The sequence below is a fragment of the Protopterus annectens genome, chromosome 6.part0 (genome assembly GCF_019279795.1).
Source record: "Protopterus annectens isolate FY-2018-M chromosome 6.part0, PAN1.0, whole genome shotgun sequence".
In the NCBI taxonomy this organism is placed as follows: domain Eukaryota; kingdom Metazoa; phylum Chordata; order Ceratodontiformes; family Protopteridae; genus Protopterus; species Protopterus annectens.
In genome coordinates, this window is record NC_056737.1 from 1,389,862,301 (window position 1) to 1,389,877,296 (window position 14,996).

Below are 14,996 nucleotides of genomic sequence, written 5' to 3' on the forward strand. Positions count from 1 at the left end.
ATTTTTGTCAGTAAAATAAAACGGTTGACTTTTTTCTGTTTAACATCTTTCTCTGCTTTGTATAATCTACATTTTTCAACTAGTTTTTCTTGCACCTGAGCTTGCATGTTTGTTTCCTGCACATTTCCTTCATGTTCTGTAGTTCAGTTAAAGTTACTTTTTCTACATTTTAACATCATATTAGTAGTGATGTCAAAGCCTGCCCCACAGACTGCTTTCTGTAACTCTTCAGATTGTTTTATTCTTCATCTGTCCTATTTTTCTCAACTGAATCATCTATTTGTTTTTAAAGCCAAGTTCTAGTGGCTATCTGCTTTGATAGTTTATCTTATTTGATTAATGTTGCGGGCTTGATGGAAGCCTGTAGCTCTTAGCTGAAATTGGCTGATTTGTGCTTATTTCTGATGTGCATGGCTCTTTTCTGATAATTGTGTCATAAGTGGTAGCAGTTTCTGCTTTATTTTAAAATGTGTCCATTTCATTACGTAAGAATGTTCTATTTATATGTGGGTTGTGGCTAAAAGGGTCCTTTTGGGATCAGTCCAGCTCTCCACTCCTTAAGTAAATGTAATACATAAAGGGTTGTTGTTTGCAGAGTATGAAGACAATACATCAGAGAGTGCCTTATTCACATTTCATTAACTGAATAACTTTTCATTGCACTCCTGTGAGCTTCCATCATATTGAATTCCCCACTCTTTGAGCTGAGTGAGAACGTATGTAATTCAAGTTTTTAACCAGGACAGTGTCTTGTTTTTTTTTTAAATCTAATCTTGCTTTCCCCACTCCAGCTTATCACCTAGCTACCCACTCTTAGTGATAATGGTGTAACTGGCATTCAGCTAGAGACTTGGCTGAGGTCATGTGACACCTTAGGGTGTTTCCCCCAACTTGTGCTTCCTCGATCCAAAGTTGAGGACCCCCCAAAAAAATTTCTGTAACTGTATCAAGCTCCATGCTGTAAAGTTAACTACTTGATCATCTTGCTACAGTAGTTATTAACACACTGAACTTACAAGCATGAACCAGATGTTCTATCAGTATTCATTTGTGAAACTGTAGCATTTCCTGCGGCTTCTTAAATTAATGCTGTTGCTACAGTTCCATCCTACTGGTAAGTGTTAATGATGCCACTAAATAACTTGTGCCTAGGGTGGCTAATCCCTTTGCTCTGCCATAGTTATGTCTGTGCATCTATCAATATGAGGAGCTATGAAGTTTTTGTATATGGCCCACTAACACCATTACTCAGTGACTGACAGCATGTCTGAATGTCTGAGGGTGAGTGTGTTGTGCCGTTGCTCCACCTTCTCATTTTGTATGTGCCATGCAATTATACAACCACTTGGCAGTGTACCCATGGAGCTTGTTGTTGACTTGGGGACTTTAGTCTGGCTGAAGGGTCTGCCTCTTTTGAGATCTTCCTGGACAGGGAGCAATTGTCTGAATGGGAACAAAATTCATTCTTCTCTTCCGGGTTTGTTGGGACATCACTTCAGGATTATTTTAACAAAACCATTCTTAAAGGACATGTAGAAACTGATTACTCTGAGTTGACTGAACAAAGTGATCTGAAGCACGGAGCCTTCATCTTGAAATGTAGATGCACTTGAATATCTATTTATGAGGTGTTTATATCTTGTACAGTGTGATGTAAAGTTGTTTTCAAGTTCCCCAGGTGTATTTTTCTCACATTTCATTGGTGTGATCTGAGACTGTGTTCAAGTTTCCAATCTACACCTTTGCACAAAGCCAGAACTTTCCTTTGTCTGCTCTTGTGTGATTCAGATTTTGATGCCAGTCCACTTATCCTCTAAAGTGATTCATCAGCTTCCTTTGATAATGGAAAGAGTCAAATTTTTCAGTCACATTTATACCATTCGTCATCTTGTACTGAATTACAACATTTGCTTTTGGTGTAATTTTTAAAGTCGTTTGCTGTGCAGATCATTCTTTATCCCAGCATTGCACTTAACTGATGGTGGCATTTAGATGCTTGGTGACCCAAGCTTTTAGCTGCATGGTTTGGCTGCTCTGGGATCTTGCTGGACAGGTAATGAGTCAAGTTCTTTCTTTGGCAGTATATGCATTCGGGCATCACTTTAAAATTATTTTAAGAAGGGCAGTTCAAAAGTATATGCATTACTCTTAAAAAAAATTTTGAATAAAATGAAGTTGAACATCTGTTATGTCTTCCGAGTCTTGTGTTTACCATAAAATGTAGATAGCTGGAATATCCATTTGAGTGTTGTGTAAGCATGTGTCATGTTCAGTAGGTTCATAGGTGTTTATTAGGCTAACAACCACAAGGGCCTTTTTAAGCCTAGCTATGCATCCCAAATCTCTTGCAAGTTCTGATACTCCTGATAAGTGTAAACATGGGAAACTAAGACTGTATGTGTTTCAGATTTCCATGGTGTGATATGAGACAGTCACCGGGCGTCATGAACGCTTACTTGTCATGCTAATCTCATTTGCGCGACTAGCAACATTGAGTAGGGTGTGTGCAATTCAGGAAACAGTACATGTTGTGGCTGGCTTAAAAACAGAGTTATCAGGCCTCTTTGTTGATGACCATATAATGAGCTGTGCTGCATGCTAATGGAGTAAAAAAAAAAAAAAAAAAATATATATATATATATATATATATATATATATATATATATATATATGACAAGTGAAAACATGTCGCACCTGATTTAGCTTTGAATTAAGCTATATGTTCTCAATCAGCCACCAGAACACTTGAGAAAATGCTAGGGGTTGCCTTAGCCATTGTACACCTGTGTCTGCAAGAGACTGTGATGGAAGGTACTACTACTGCTGTTGCCATGGTTTTCAGATTGTGTTTAACCTACTACTGGCTCCATGAAATTTAAGTAATGGACTGATACAGTGTAGAGAGGAATGGACATATTACCCCTATCTGCAGCCCCATGGGGATCATGGATAACCCATCCCAATGTATATTAAGATATATGTAGCTTTGGGAATAATTATAATATGTAGCTTTGGGAATAATTATATTAAACTCATAAATAAAACTTTATTAAACTTCCTATGGTACCAAAACAATTGCGTATATGCACCATATTAGATCTTGGGATGGTAGCAGGTTAAGATTCCCTGACTTGGAAACCTATATCAAAGCATCATTACTTAAAACACATTTAATTGGATTGATCCAAATTACAACTCAGATTGGAAAGATCTCCATATAGCTATAATACCACATGAAAACTCACTGTCATGTAAAATTCCTTCAAAACATCCCTCCAATAACTTCTGGTTTCTTCTTAGTCACACTGTTCAATATAATATGACAAAACCCATGAAACTAAACTATCTAAATTTTAACAACTTTAGAAAAATAATGTACTCAAATGCAGGTATGAAGTCCTAGTTTAACCTAATAATCCCCTTTAAAATCACAAAAAACTTCCTGGATAAGCTTCACATTAACATCATTAATGAATGGCAAACTAAAAATGTTATTTATTGGAAGCAATGTATTAAAGATTTGGAAACTTTGCAACTTCAGCAAAGTATAACTTATTACTGCAAGATTGGTTATTACTACAAAGTGTAATTGCTTAATGTCCTTTTATTCATATGCTTCAGTATTCATAACATGAGGTAGTCCACCTTCAGCTGACTCGTACATCTGGCCAATATACCAAAGTCTAGATGCTACTGCACAGCACGTGCAATGGCACACAACTTAATATACATCAGCCATAAATAGACATAGAGTATAAAGTGGATGTCAGTATGTACCTACCTCAGAACCTTTCTGCCACCTGTCCAACTGCCAGCTCCAGTCATCGTTTGCCTGAGAACTCACTTCTGTGCTTCAGATAAGCACCCTATAGTGGTTATTTCTTTCCTTTTGGCTACTGTGTTGTTTTTATCTTTTGAGTACATGTCAGCTAGGTAGAGTAAGTGTCAGTGTGGAAGGCAGATTCCCCATAAGCTTTGCTTATTTTGCATAGGCCCAGACCACAATCACATGTCCTACGATATCTGCAAGGCCTTTGTTCCTGAAACCCTCTGTAGCCGCTTAGCTTCCCTTAGGTTATATTTAGAGAATCTGCACCTTAAGCACTTAGCCCATGACATGGATCTGATGTTGGGCCCTTCAGAAGAGCCGCAGCTGAAGAAGGCCAAGTAGCCTCAGCCTGATCCTCCGGCCATCCCTCCCAAGGCTGATGAAGGCCCGGGGGCCACTTCAGAATCTGCAGAGACATCTTCATCGGGTACCTCGGAGAAAGCTGTCAAGGAATCCGTAGGCACGTCCCAAAGGGATTTTCAGCTGTCGGATATGGGCACCGAAGGGGAACCACAGCTGGTCATCTCTGAAGGCCCATGAGGTGACACGCAGATTGTGGTTCATGAGGATGTTCTTATGGATGTCATGGAATGTCACCCAACATCAGGCCCTTTTTCCTTTCATCTCCTGGCTCCTGATACTTCAAAGAAGTAGAAACAAAAAATAAAACATGTTTCCCCTGCTCCTCAGGACCAGGCCTCTGAAAACTCCTGACTGGCAGGCCTTTACATAAGGCCTCTTTAATGCCTTCATGGCTCTATGCTAGATGTCAGGTCCCTCTTTTCTGGCACAGTCCCTTTCTCCTTCTATCCCTTTAACACAACAACACAAACCTTGGAAAAATGAAGACTGAACCAGAAAAAAAATCCAAGAAGATGCCCAAAATCTTGAACTGAAAATCCAAAATTCAAAGTAAAATTTATTATATTGTGAGCGCTCTTGTCCACATAAAATGCATGAACCTCTTCAGACAACTAAGACCACAATAGTCTGACTTTAAGTAATACAATTAGTTATGACAGCATTAAGTACCTCCCATTCTTTTCCATTCTGTTGTTCATTAAATATATAGTGACATTTTGTACAAACATTACTAATTCACTTAGTAAAAAGGGTAATGAAGTGCCCTGCCATTAAAAGGTTGTAAAAATTTACATTTACCTTGATAGTGATTGTAACTTTAAAATACACTTTGATGAACAGTGTTTGTTTAGACCCAGAAGTTAATATGCATTAAGTTTCAATTGCCCGAGGAGCTCCCTTTCCTCTAGCTTCAACTCCCAAGGCCCCCCCTAACATTTACATCCAGCTGTTCAGTTATCAAGTAGCAAAAGTGATGGTTTGGTTCATCCATGATGTGCTTGGCTAAAGCATTTGTGCTATTTTGCTTTCTTGTACAGTATTCGTTTAAAGTGCTGCTCTGTTTTGCCTATGTAAAAACAGTCGCATTGTTGACCCTACCCCTTTGAAGAGGCCTGCAGGGGATGCCTCCTCTGAGGAAGAAGATTCATCAGAGAATGAATCTCTTGCCTATTCTACTCATTACTTCTCCTCTGGGTTATGCCTCCCCAGAGGAGGAATCTAGTGGTACGGATTCCTGTGGGGAGGATATTTCCTTTGGAGTGACCATTTTGAAGATGAAGGACTTTTTTTAAATTGGATTTCTGCCTGGTTTCTGAGATTCAAAAGAGGCAGATGGAATCCCCTAATCCTTCAGCCATCCCTCCAGTCCTGCCAGCCTTCTTTGATGTCTTCACTGAAGCTTCCAAGATTCCCAACCTCCAGCCCCCAAGCACCTTGACAGATTTTACAAGGTGCCTGAGGATGTCAAGTTCATTTTTAAGGTACTCTCTGCTGATCCAGCTACTATATCAATGGCAGCAGATAAAGCTTCCAAACTTTTAACCGATAAGGAAAGCAAGGTTATGGAGAGGCTGGGGAAAAGTGTATACTTCTGCAACTTTGGCCTTTAGAACAATGAATTATCAGACTTGCTTGGCCAAATATCCCCTGGCTGTTATGGCAGATGCAGTGAAACTCCTGCCAGAGCTTCCAGATTCTCTCAACAAGGCCAAGCTTTCCAGTGTCCTTAATTCCTGCTCCCAGGTTACTAGGCACTCCATCAAATGCAGTTATGAGGCAGTGGAGGCTTCGGTTAGGGCTGCAACTGTGGAGTCTGTCCTGAGAAGTATTCATGGCTTAGATTACAACCCCTACTGGATTAATATCAAAGCTAAGCTTATGGATGCCCCTCTGACAGCAAGGTTTTATTTGACACTGCAGCTGCAGAGCTTTTTAAAACCCTTCAGGAGAAGGGAAAGGAACTCCAGGATTTAAAACACATCGTCTCTCCTGTCCCCCCGCTTCAGAGAAACTACCTAGCCAGAACCACTTTTGTTAGGAAGGCAACTAAATATCTCCCACCAAAATATTAAAGGGATGCAAGGAGACAAGCTCATCCTAAGTCTGCTTCCCACCACACCCTCTCAGAAACAGCATTTTCAGGACAAATCTGATGGCCTGTGACTACTAGGCCCCAGACCCATCTACCTGCCTTTCTCATTGCCTCTCTCTTTCTCTCCCAGCCTGAAAACAGATAGCCCAGAACTCTTGGGTCCTTTCCACCATTGACCAAGGTTACTTCATGGTATAGGAATCCCATCCTACCTTCAGGGGAATCCCACAACCCCCTCTGGACCAAATAGCATTCTTTCCACTAGTTCTCTCCTCTCTTCTTTCTCAGGGCATTGTCCAAGAGGTGCCACCCAGTCAAAGGGGAAAAGGATTTTACTCCCAAGATGTTTCTGGTCCCAAAAAAGGATGGCCCTTAGCAGCCCATCCTAGACCTGTCCCATTTGATCACCTTTCAGAAAGATCCCATCTTTCGCATACTTGACTCTTCCTACTCTTCTCCCTCTGATCCTTCCCCAGGCCTTCATAGTGTCACTGGACATAAAATATGTAAACAACAACAGAGAAGTGTGCCCAACAGTACTTCGACCCAAAGAAAAACAGTTGCACACTTAAGTCCGATACAGAAAAATGGCCACACAATAAAGTCCGATGGGTGCTCTCTTTATTCAGCTTAACGCAACAAAATGCATAAAGCATTTTCGTCTTACTCCCAAAGACTTCATCAGATGACTGAAACAAAGTGAGCAGTCTTCTTAAATACGCCTCCTCCTGAATGAATCATCCAGTAAACATTTTAATTCAATAATTAAATCAATTATGTATTTCATTTAATGTTAAAATTGCTTTAAAATCATTAAAAAATCCTAGTCTTACAGTTAATAAGGCATATCATGAAAATAGCTAGAAAACATATAAATATGAATAATAAACACGCAAAAAACGTCTTATGTATTTATAATTATTTGTTACGCCAGTATTTGGTTAAAAATGTAGAATATTTGTAATAAAATACTTTGAATAGTAAAATGTAACAAGTAGTATGTAGTAAATAGTGGAAGGCAAATGTGGCCTGTTGATGTGCTGTACTACATCCTATTCACCTCTCTGATGGCTACCAAAGTTTATAATTTAGTTGCTCTCAGTTTTAAAACTGGTGCCAAAGAAAGATGATAATTTAAACCTGGGTCATTGTTGGCTTCCAATTTTAATTGCCAAAACAATTCTCAGAATTCTATTGTCATCTCCCAAAGCCCTCCCTGTGGGTCCATTTCTATTTTTTCTATAACATAAAATCCATAGTTTGCTAATGGACAGGTGGTATAATGTCTAAATAGGGCATTGGTCTCATCCTTATTCTTAATGTCATTCAGATGTTCATAAATGCACCTTTTTAATTTCCTGGTAGTCTTCCCTGTATAGAAGACCCCACAAATGTTGCAGTTAGCAATGTAAACCACCACCGTAGTGTCACAATTAGCAAACCTATTGATTTTGTTCTATACCTCTTTTTATTAAGACCACTGTTTTTCCTTGTAGGATTTGTGGGCACTGTCAACATCTCCCACATCTATATGTTTTTTTTCCTCCTACTTGGTTTTATCTTTTTAGTCTCTAATATTTCTTTGATGTTCCTAACCTTCCTGTAGGTAAATTTAAGGGGGTCCAAAAATCTTATCCAAATCTGAGTACTTACTAAACCTATTCCAATTACTTGTAACTGTGTTTTTGATTTTCCCAGTACCCCCACTGTAATTTAATACAAAATTGCTACTCCGTTATTCTGTTGATGTTCATTTAATTCATTTTCCCTAGTAACAATCATTTCTCCTAAAATAGGGGTAAATGTCTTCCTTCTTTCCTGCCTGACCTCAACCATGATTTCCTCTATAAGTTTTAGGGGATATTCCCTTTCCAAAAACATTTTTTTTTCAAATTTTGACTTTTCATTTTCATAATCCTGATCTTCTGAGGTTATTCTAAAACTTGTTATAAATTGCCCCCTCACAATACTCCTCTTTTGAGAGAAGGGATGGGCACTGGTAAAGAACAAGTATGAGTTGGAGAAGGTAGCAAACAACAAACAAAGCCAAGTATAAAACCAGATAAAAACTTATTTCCAAGAGCAGGAAAACAGCGTGGTTCAGCTATAACTATATTGGCTGAAGACATCCACGGACTTAATATATGGTTCTCCTCTTCCATCATTATTACCTCAAACCTTACAGAGATTTGGCTTTACCTCTCTTTTACAAATAGACACTGCCTATATTCTAAGCTTTGTTTTCCTGACACTTGTTATATAGAAGTTCTAATTATATAGAAAGGAAGAGCTATAGAGAGCTTGTTTAAACAAGCTAAGAATATTTAAACAATGTTTGGTTTCTGACTTCTTTCACAATGTAAAATACTTTTTAATATATAAAAATGAACATAAAACATTTTTATTTTGTGTATATATTTTTAAGAAGAATTTTTATGATACTACTGAGAGCATATACATGTTCCTACTGGGTAGATTTTAGAATATTTATGTCAGTATATATTTATGTTAATTTTGGAATTAGTATTTTTTTAAGAATCATTCAGACTTTTAAACTGCATTTTTTAACAAGCAGAAGTTCTGTTAATTAATGTAATTAGCAAGTGCTGCAAATATCACATGACTAAATACTTTTAGTATATAAAGGACAGAAAACATTCATTTAATTCAACTTGATAAAGCCTGGTACAACCAGGCGAAAGCGCTTATTTGGAGAGTTCTGTTGTCTGTTAAAATAAAGGATTTAACCTGCTATTGGAACTACGACTGTTGCTGTTTTTGAGTTACTTTGAACTGCACTAGAGCCATTCATTTTGTAGTTATACTGGCTAGCTGAACCACGCTGTTTTCCTGCTCTTGGAAAAAAGTTTTTAGTTGGAGAAGGTACTTTTTCTAAATACATTGGATTTAAAGTACCCAGAATCCGTGATTTTTTTTCCAGAATCACATCCAAATATTCCAGCTTATCTCTAGAAATATGGTGTGTGAACTTCAAAAAAATCAGTGATGCCATTAATGTATTTTATAGAATTATGTAGCTCTTCCTCTGGTCTTACCCAGAAAATAACAATATCATCCAAATACCTACGGTAGTAGTTCCAATATTTTGAGTAATCAGAATGAAAGATATATTTCTCTTCCCAAGTGGAAAGCACCAAGTTGGCATACATGGGAGCACAACTTGCTCCTATAGCCACCCCACTAGTCTGTTTAAAAAATTCCCCCCTCAAAAAAGAGGAAGTTGTTTCTTAATACTAGATCCATTAATTCTAAAATAAACTTATTTGATCATTATATATGTCCCTTTTGAACCTTAATGCTTCCTCGTACCATTCTAGGCCAATAATATGAGGTATTACATTAAACAAGTCCTGAATATGAATATCCAACGTAACAAATAACATGTCTTGCACATACAGACCTATAATTGATACTCCTCAGAAAGTCCCATGAATCTTTAAGTATACCTGCTCGCTCTGTCCATAAACTGCTTAATTGGTTGTCCAAAAATTTAGTCAGGGGATACGTTTTAGATCCCGTGGCAGCCACTATAGGTCTAAGTGGTGGATCGTCACAATTTTTATGGACTTTGGGATTCCGAAGAGCGATGGAATTTTAGGCTTATCTATATGTAAATATATGTGTCGAGGTTAATGTCCTCTTCTTCTAATAGTTCTCTCAACATAAAGTCTATTCTTTCATGAGCCACATTTATCTCGTTTCTCAAAACTCTTGAATATCTATTAGTATCATTAAGCATGTCAAACATTTTAGCAGAATATAAGATGCTATCCATAATGACCACTCCCCCACCGTTATCCGGCTTCATAACCCTAATGTACTGATTATCTCTGAGAGGTAAGAAGTAAGTATTCTTCCTTTGTAAGATTAAATTGATTTCTACTATTCCTACAACTAACCCCAAGTTCCTTTTCCACCTGTAGTTCAAAGTTTTTCAGTTGTGGGTGGAGGGGTGGATTATATGTACTTTTCTTTTTATTCTGCGTGTTAACTTGTTTGTTTCCTTCTGTTGGATAGCTAAACATTAGTTCCAGGTTTTAAAGTAATTTTAACATTAAATGAAATACATAATTGATTTAATTATTGAATTAAAATGTTTATTGGATGATTCATTCAAGGGGAGGGGTATTTAAGAAGACTGCTCACTTTTTCATTCATCTGATGAAGTTTTTGGGATTAAGACGAAAATGCTTTATGCATTTTGTTGCATTAAGTTGAATAAAGAGAGCACCCTTCGGACTTTGTGTAGCCGTTTTTTGTTATCGGACATAAGTGTGCAACTGTTTTTCTTTGGACATAAAATATGCCTACTTTCACATCCCCATTCACTGAGTTCAGGAGACTCCTTTGCTTTTCTGTGGCTTCCTCTCATTTTCAGTTCTGTGTTTTACCCTTTGGTCTATCTGTGGCACTGAGGGTATTCACAAAATGTTTAGCTCCTGTTATAGCCCACAAATAACTGTTGTCTGTTGCACATTCTTCATTTCCTTTGTCAGTTTTCCATTCACACTGCCTTCAAAAGTGCAGTTTCTCGCAGCTGTTGTGCACATACTTCTGTGGTGTCGGTAGCTCATACACCTCATGTTAACTGCGAGTTAGGCAGGATTTCTAGACTTGTCTGGTGCACATTGTAGCAGTGTATAAAACAGTTTTTGATATTTAGTGCATAGGTGTGTTGTGATAAATTTTACTTGGGTACGCCACATTCACAGGGAGGCATTGTTTGCTCCTTTTTGTTGTGTTCACTTTAAACCATGGCAGTATTCATTCACACATTGCTGATGACCTTCCTCCATATGTGTGATGTCTGTCAGGAGTTGTATAACTTGATGTTCTTTGTGTTTCACTGTTGCAGTCATCACACTTGGGTTATCCTGCCAGGGATAGCCCTCAGTCGGCCCGAATACCAGAGGCTTAGTATTTCTGCATTTGTTGCTGTCACTTCAGGACTAACATCAGGTCATCAGTGGTATAAAAACCGGTAGCCAATGCCATTACATCAGTTTTTCTTGCCGAGGAGCCGGAAGCAGAAGCAGTTTGCACGAGTGCTGGTCGGTCACTACCAGAGTTTTCGTTTCCAAAACTGAATCATCTTTAAGTCTCCTAAAGCTAAGTACCCCATTGGGGATCCCTTTTTCTTGGTCTAACCGATGTCAGAAAAAGTTATCAATTGTCTCGCCTGTGGAAAGCAAATACCACACTGAGATTTCCATTCTTACTGCATCACCTGTTTAGGCCCAGACCACGATGTACCTCTGTCGGTTTTGTGCTTTGCTCGACACCTGAACTATTCATCGTCGGGCCCTTATTGTAGCTAAATACTTTCGTTCTTGATCTCCGTATTCCGAAATAGCTTCGGTAAACCATCCGACTACCAGTCTTCCAAAAAAAGGAAGGATAAAGACAGATACAGACCACACATGTCCAAAACTGCCGATGATACTTCCGTTAAGCTAGTCACCAATTCACAGGTACTCAGGTGCTTTTGCAGCCCCTGATGCCCGCTTCGGTGGATTCGCAGACTGCTACTGAGACCTGTTCTGTGTCCGGTATGTCACGAGACTCTTCTTTGACTATGGAACCTGCGGATGTCTCTACCTTGGATGGGTCTGGAGCCGCTGTGCAGGCAATGGCTTCTGAGGAAGTTCCTCACACTACTGATATTCAACACAAACCAACAACTTCTTTTGCGTCTTCAGTTCTTTCTAAAACTACGGAGTTTCTAAGGCCAAGAGTACGAGCTACGCCTAGAAAAGCGACGACTCAAACTCAAGCACCTGCTTCCTTTCCACAATCACAGATGCTTAAAATGCAGAAGACCTGATCTTGCTGATTAGGGGAAGCCAGCCTTCCCCTGCTAAAAGAAAGAGACTTGTCACCAGCATCTTTATCTGACCAAGAGTCCAATGATTCTGAGGTTTGATTATGAAGGCATGCCCTTATCTTCCTATGAGGATTCAGATGCAGAGGAATACATTCCTTCTGCCTCCCCTCCAGAGGACTTTTCTTTTGGTGAAACCCTACATACTTTAAGAGAGCATTTACATTAGAAATGCCAGGAATATCCTCAATCCAAAGAGAGACTCAGGGAATTTTTAGACTTACCACAGCACAGACCTGTAGCCATCCCTCCTGTTCTGGATGTTGTGGATGATGTCTTTATGGAGGCCAGTCTAACTCCTGATACTTTACACCCTGCTCCCAGGAAACCTGACTGGTATTAGAGTCCCTGACTCACCCAAAATTCTTTTCAAAAATCCTACTGCCGACCCAGAAGTCATCTCCAAAGGACCTAAAGGAATAAAAGCAACTACAGCTAAGGATTCCACCCCCTCAGACAGGGATTCCTGAGCTTTAAACAGATGGGGTAAAAAAGTATGCACCTCTGCAACTCTTGCCATTAGAGCATTAAATTGTCAGTTCCACATGCTGAAATACCAGCAACATATTATGGAACTTATTAAGCAAAAATTATCTACCATCCCTGACTGCAGAAAATAAATACAGTAGCTTATGCATTCTGCAAGCCAAGTTCACAAGCATACCCTGCAATGTGGATTTGATGCCCTAGAAGCATCTTGCAGGGCAGCAGTCACAGGTTCTGGACTTAGAAGGCATGCCTGGCTTAAGCAGCAGACCTTGCCAGATCATGTCAAATCAAAATTATTGGATGCACCTCTGAACAAGGATAATCTATCTGGCACCAACGCAGAAGAGGTTTTAAAAAAAGATGGAAGAAAAAGGTAAGACTTTGCAGACAGTCAAAGATTTTTTGCAAGTGCAGCCTCCAAGATTCAGTAGGCATTGCCCCTCAAAACATTGGTCCTTTCCAGCCCCCTCAAGGCCACCTCAAGCTAGACCTAGGGGAAGCAGACCCCCCCTCCCCAGACTACAGTCTCAGGGTATGCAGAGGTCTAAGCAATGGAGTACCTCCACTTCTGAAACATGGAGTGCTAAGCCACCCCTTTATGGAAAGAAATCCCAATGACTTCTCAACTCCTCTCTTCGCCTCTGCCCAATTGCTCGTGCCCCTAGGAAGAAAACTTGCCCACCATTTAGAAAATTGGACCTCCATCACCAACGATCGATGGGTCCTCAACATAGTATCCCAGGGGTACAAATGTTTTCCTCATGCTGCCAACCCCAAAAGGGTTCCCAGACCTTCCTACACACAAGTGAACAGAGGCACAAAACCAAGTTCAGTCCCTGTTCTCCATAAGGAGGGTGATTCAGCCGGTGCCTACAGAACAGATAGGCCAAGTATGTTATTCCAGATGTTTCCTGGTAACCAGAAAAGAGGACACTTGGTGCCCAATCTTAGATCTATCCATTCTTAATACCTTCCTGGGGGTACCAAAATTCAAAATGCTCACCCTACAGCAGCTTCTCCCTATGCTGTCCAAAGATGCCTGGTTAGCCACTCTAGATCTAAAGGAGGCCTATCTGCACATCCCAATCAGGGACTCCTGCAGGAAATATCTGTGTTTCAGGGCAGGGCCTATGCATTATCATTTCTCTGCACTTCCCTTTGGCTTATCCACTGCTCTAAGAGTTTTCACAAAATGCCTGGTTCCAGCCATTCCCTATTGCAGACAGAGAAATATTCAAATTTACCCCTGCTTGGATGATTGCCTGATTCAGGAAGACAGTCAGGAAAAGCTGTTGCAGCACCTGACCTTTGTAAAGGACCTTCTAACCTCCCTGGGGTACACTATCAATGAAAAGAAATCCAAACTTGGCCCCAGTCAAAAAATTGTATTTCTGGGAGCAAGCTTGGACACAACATCCCAGATGGCATTCCTTACTCCAGAAAAACAAACCTATCTGACAGGCTACTTCTCTCAAATGGCCACCAGAACCCAGTTATCCGCAAGGAAAATTCTGCAGCCTTTAGGGATCATGGCCTCCTGCATTCTACTAATTCCATATGCCAGACTGCATATGAGGAAACTTCAGTGGTACTTGATGCCAACATTCTCAGGACCTGGAAACTATCATACCTTGTCTAAGGAAAGCGTTCCTCTGGTGGGCAGCAGCATGCAACCACAACAAGGGCCTTCCCTTTACACAACCCCACACTGCCCAGACCCTAACCACCAATGCATCAGACTGTGCCTGGGGTGCACATCTGGATGACAGGTGCATTCAGGACAACTGGAACCCAAGTCAAATTCTTCTGCACATCAACCAAAAGGAGATACTTAACTGTTCAGCATGCCCTGACAGCTTTCAGATCCCTACTCTCTCCAGGGCCCCTACTAATCAAAACAGACAAAACCACAGTGATGTGGTACATCAACAAGCAGGGGGGCACCCACTCTTACCCACTCTGCAGGCTAGCCATGACTCTCTGGAACACTGGCTCAGCCATGCATATTCACCTGCAAGCTCAATTCCTGCCAGGCAACCAAAACTCTCTGGCAGACAAGTTAAGCAGAAATCTCCTACGCCCACATCAGTGGAAATTAAACTGCAACACCTTCAGCCTTGTGACCCAGGAATGGGTTACCCTGAAGGTGGTCTTATTTGCCTCTCCCTACAACCACCAGCTCAGCAAATTCTGCACCAGGGAACCTCACAGCAAAGCCTGGAAAGTGGATGCCCTATCCTTCCAGTGAGCAAATCTCTCAATCTATGCTTTTCCCCCTCTACCGCTTCTTACAAGAGTATTACTCAAGATAAGGGAGGAAA

At 40.2% G+C, this 14,996-nt stretch overlaps 1 protein-coding gene across 1 annotated transcript in view; it reads left to right on the plus strand.

The window, feature by feature from the left end:
* MGAT5 (alpha-1,6-mannosylglycoprotein 6-beta-N-acetylglucosaminyltransferase) overlaps positions 1–14,996 on the plus strand; it is a gene marked incomplete in the record, with an annotated part of 1,206,452 nt that overhangs the window by 793,357 nt on the left and 398,099 nt on the right.